The following is a 5,061-nucleotide window of genomic DNA, read 5'->3' as shown; positions in this document are numbered from 1 at the left end:
ATCTTGTACTTTAAAAATAGCTCACCACCACCCTCACCCTGTTCCTCTCCACCCCCTACCCTGATTTCCACAACCTAATATCATGTTATATATCAACGCACTGGCTGTGTCTTAGGGCTGTAGAAAGTGAGCTCCACAGGGCCAAGACTCATCTTCATCACTGTGTGGACAAAAAGGGGCCACATATTAAACCTGATCAGCTCAGCAGTGGTCTGTATGGCAGCCTAACAAGCTCAGAGACCTAAAGCTACCACAAAAGATGGTCTGCAGTTAAAACTTTCTAACTAAAAGCAGATCATGTCATGTCCTAGGCTAGAATGTTCCCTAACAAAAGCCCATCTTTAGCTTGACTGAGCCTGTCTATCGCCTTTTTGCATCTATGATAACACACCTTTGGAATGCCAGGATAATTTCCTTTTTTCAGACCCCTCAAAGCACAAGCAGGGCACCAGAGGGGAGACCACAAGCCCCCTCATTGTTATTGTTATGTTAATTGTTGACTGTTAACCATCCTGTACTCACCTGTGTGAAAGAGGTATATTTCTATCATTTTACGATTTTATCCAATCCCAGAGGTCCCCCCCTTCCCGCTTTGCTTTCTCCCGCCTCCCTAATCCATCATTGATGGAGTTCATGTAACCCCCTTATATGCCACCTCTTTTGATTGTAATGTATGAAATAAAATGCCAAACTGCCAATTTCCAGAGCATTTCCTCAATCTATTGAGGTTTTGCTTCTGAGCAATTGCCATCAGTTTGACTCAAATAAATTCATAAAAATTCTTGCAGGTTTTAACATTTGTTATGGCCCTAATCCAATTGTGTTTTGTTTTGTTTTAATGGTAGCAGCATGGTTTATTAAGCTGTGCCTTAGTATAGGCTCTGGGGCTTGCCTGTGGTGCTCTTGATGTGCAAAGCCTGGCCGTTCCGCCAGTTCTTTCTGAGCAGTGACACCAGGAACTTGACAGTGAAGTGGATATTGCACACAAGCTCAGCATCTGTCATCTTTACGTGGCCACCAGCCACTGCCAGACACAGCACTTTCTTCGTCTGGGACTGAATTGTGAATTTCAGTTCACTGACTTTGGCCACCGTGTTCTCATTGTGGGTCAACAAGGAAGGGAACTTGCCAGAATTATTCAGGCTTGGACTCAGGATTCATGGGATCTTCTTGATCAGAGACTCTGAAGCCAAAAAGGTGTCATACTTCTTGGCCAGTTGATTGACCAGTTGCTCATTTTGTTGATTTTCTTGAGTGCCTTGATGTCCACATGGGGGACGTGCATGGTCTTGGCCTCATCATAGCACTGCTGCTCCCCCAGAACACACACAGAGAACTTGGGGTGGGGCGAGGACTTAAGCCTGACGGTGCCTGAGGAGCATCTGCCCTTCCCCAAGGGTCACAGTTCTTCGGGCCGTTCTGCAGCTCCACCCAGCTCACACTGGCTCCCAGGCAGGACTTCCTGCTCCACCTCGTAGTGGGGGTCGAGGGAGATTTGCTGCTCGTGATTCCTTGTGCTGCAAAAACTGGAGAAGAACTCCAATTGCCTTTATAAGTAGAAAATATTTGGACACAGGGGGAAGAAGATGTGAGACAGAAGGAGAAGGCCATGTGACCATGGTGGCAGGGGTCGGAGTGGTGCATCTACAAGCCGTGGGTGGCAGACCCCCGCCAGAAGCTAGGAAAAGAAAAGGATCTTTTCCTACAGCCTTCGAAGTGAGAAAGGCACTACTGACACCTCATGTCTGACTTCTAGTCTCCAGAACCATAAAAAAAATTCTGTCTTAAGCCAGTCAGTTTGTGGAGCTTTATTAGGGCAGCCCTAGGAACTAATGCACCAGTGTTATCTGGAGCTCCAGTCCCGTAAGTGGCCAAAGATGGATCACTGCACTTGCTGGGTGCCCATCCGCAGGACCCCAGCCACAGTGGACATGTCCCTGCCCTCAAAAAGCTAGTGGGGAACACATGATTTACAGCTTGTTTACAGCTTGCAAAGATTTCCCTGCCCATTTTCGAAACAGCATCTTCCAGAAAGAGGAAGTGATGGACCTGCAGTGAAGCAAGCTGACATTGTGAAGGCACATGCTGACTCAGTGGAAAAGGTCTCAAGTCCCAGGTCACAGGATGTCATCACAGAGCGGCACTGACTGATGCAAACATAATGCCAGTCATGTATGTCATTACAAATGTCCTTATTACATTTTCAAAAAGCAAAAAAAAAAAACCAGGTAAAATTAATTTTAATATTTTATTTAACTAACCCCAAATATCCAAATTACCTTTTCATATATTATAATCACTATAAAAAACTGTTAAAGTAGTTTTATTCTTATTTCATACCAAGTCTTCAAAATCCAGATGAGCACAGCACATCTCAATTCAGAACGGCTGCTGTGTTCCAAGTGCTCCATGGCCACATGTGCTAGGGGACACCGCACTAGACAACACAGTTGTAGAGGCTTCCAGGCACACTGACTGGGCTTAATGTAGGCCCACAGACCTTTAGGGCTTTGTCAACGAGCTTTGGAAAGCCCCTTAATTTCCCTGAGACTATGGGCTAACATTTGAGTCCCTGTGCTTTTCCCTCAGGAGAGGATTGATAGTTCTGCTGAATTTCAAAGTGATCTGGGCTCTTCCAAAGGGTTAAGAACTCCTACATTGGTTATAGACTTATAGGCTGAAGTCGGAGCCTGGCTCCTTCCTTTTATGATCCAGGAATCTGTGGACATAGAAGTGGGGTGCCTTATTCAAAGGACCATATCCAGGTCTAGGAAGGTTCAAGAATACTGGTTAGGAGTATGGGTTCAAAGGACCATATTGCTTTGGGATACAGTTTGGCCTAAAAGCTATGGTTCGAGGCTCCATTAGTCCCCCACCCACCCCCACTGCTCATGTCCCCGGTCCTTAAGGACAACTGAGATTCTTGTTGTGATATCAGCAGTGGGGAAGGTATGGTGGGGGGAACCAAAGTCCGCAAGAAGCAGTTTCCACAGTTTCGTGCACCTACAAGTGTGACACATTCTTCTGCACTTATCTTTTATCTCATATGAGTTTCCACAGAAAGAACTTTTCCTCTTTTTTTTTCTCTTTTGCTCTTGTCCCATCTACCTCATCAAGAAGAGTCTAGCATCTATGAGTCACCCCCTTGCCACTCAGAGAGAGGCTCCCAGTAGAAACACTTTACCCCCTCACTGAGGGTGGACCTACACTGAAGGCTCCTTTATAATGGGAGTCCCCAAATCTGGCTGGTCATCAGAATCACCTGGGAAGGGAGGCACAGGGGAGTCAGATCCATACACCTGAATCTCTGGGAAAAGGGCCCAGGATTCCTCTACTGAGAGGTGGCTCCATTTGTGTTTGCCTTTGGATGTGTTTCTTTGCCCTAAGGACGTGGCATGGCAGAGTAGGAGCTGGGCTGTGCTGTCACCTGAATTTTGAAGCTGCCTTCCTGTCACTTTCTAGCTCTGAGACTTTGGGCAATTTTTGTTTTAACCTCTCTGAGTCTCCATTTCCTTACCTGTGGGATGGAGATAACATGAGATTAAATCACCTGCAGCTGTTAAGAGCCTTGCTTTCCTCCCTTGCAGATTCCAGCCTCCTGGTCCTCGCCCCTGCCTTCCTCACCAGCGCCAACTGACTCCCCATTCTCCCCCATGTAACTGGGAAGTTTCTTTCAAGAATGTGGTCTAGTGGCTTGAAGAAAAACCAGATGTTTCAGACACTGGCATATTTAGGGTGAAGACGCTTCCTTGAGTTCCTCCCAAGATGCCAAAATCAAGATAACCATAGCTATCCCCCAGAGGATGGAAAAAGAATATTCCTGAAACCAATTTCAGGGGCTTGACATGATCCAAAGTAACACTACAGATTTCCCACACAGTCAGTGGCTGGAATCCTGCAATTTTCTTCAACAGAAATGTTAGTGTTGACTCACTTAGAGATGATGTACTTTTTTAAAGTCCACAAACTCCCAAGTAAGAAATGGTTTCAGAAAGTCCCTTATTGAATTACTCTGCAGAATCCTCTGAGGGGGCTGGAGCAGCTCTAGCAGCCTTGGCCCCCCAGAACATCTGACATCTATACCGTCTTCTGCTGCCCTGCCTCAGACCTCCACTCCATGTAAGCCAGGCTCCTCCTGGTGCCTGAACACCACCGAATCACACTAGCCTGAGTCCTCATCACCACGTGTGCCTTCTTGTCCTCCCCACTCATCCTCATCCTTTAAGTTTTACCTCCTCCAATAAATTTTCAGGTCTCTACAGGTCCCCAAGTTTTCAGGCTCCTTCCGAGTTCCCAAAGTCTTAGTTACTGGCACTTCCTCCCTGACCTATTTAGTGGGAGCTGACTGGAAGCCTGGGTTCTTTGGCAGGGCCCAGTGCAGGGGCCTTGAACAAAAGAAGTGCTCAATAAAGCTTTACTGGTTGCTGGATTTGATAAGCCTTCCAAGGGGTTGAAGTGGAAATTCAAATTAACTTAGGGCCTAGTCTAAATTGTATCAGTCCTGCGTGACTTGGTTTAGGTCAAGTCCCATTGAACTTGAAGCTGCAAGGGAGGAAACAAGAGTTTCAACAAAACAGCCTAACCACAGGTTGCACATATCTTGTTTGTTATCTGCAGTGACGCTTTTGGTTTCAGACACAGAAGCCTATTGCAAGATTAGTTTTCTGGTCCAGGAACTAGATCTTTGCTATTAGATCAGCTGGTGACAATGAGGATGAGCCTCTACTCAGAGTTAGGACCTCTGTCACTTTCAGAAAAACTTTTTCATAAATGGGCTTCTTTTCAGTAAAATGAATCCAAAGTCAAGGAGAAAGCATATTGGGAAGGGAAAAAATCCTGCCCAGGGTGTGTTTTCCTGAGTCATTAGCTTGTTTTATTTCATGGAAATACTATTGAATTGTGTAACTTTTCTCATTGGTTGCTAGAAAACTCAGAGTTAATCCTGTGACCCTCCAAAATGAGGATGTCTATTACTGTATTAGTCTCTTCACTGGCTCCATTTTATGTTGATGTCTTCACTTTTTCTCTATTTTTATTACCAACCTGCTACAATCTGTCTTA

General features: G+C 45.6%; 1 pseudogene; it reads right to left on the bottom strand.

Moving 5' to 3' along the window:
* Positions 1–869: 869 nt before the first annotated feature.
* Positions 870–4,218, bottom strand: LOC119038167 (60S ribosomal protein L10a-like; annotated as a pseudogene).
* Positions 4,219–5,061: the final 843 nt, after the last annotated feature.

Source organism: Artibeus jamaicensis, unplaced genomic scaffold, assembly GCF_021234435.1.
Source record: "Artibeus jamaicensis isolate MK-2021 breed Jamaican fruit bat unplaced genomic scaffold, CSHL_Jam_final contig_332, whole genome shotgun sequence".
In the NCBI taxonomy this organism is placed as follows: domain Eukaryota; kingdom Metazoa; phylum Chordata; class Mammalia; order Chiroptera; family Phyllostomidae; genus Artibeus; species Artibeus jamaicensis.
This window is presented reverse-complemented; position numbering and strand designations above follow the sequence as displayed.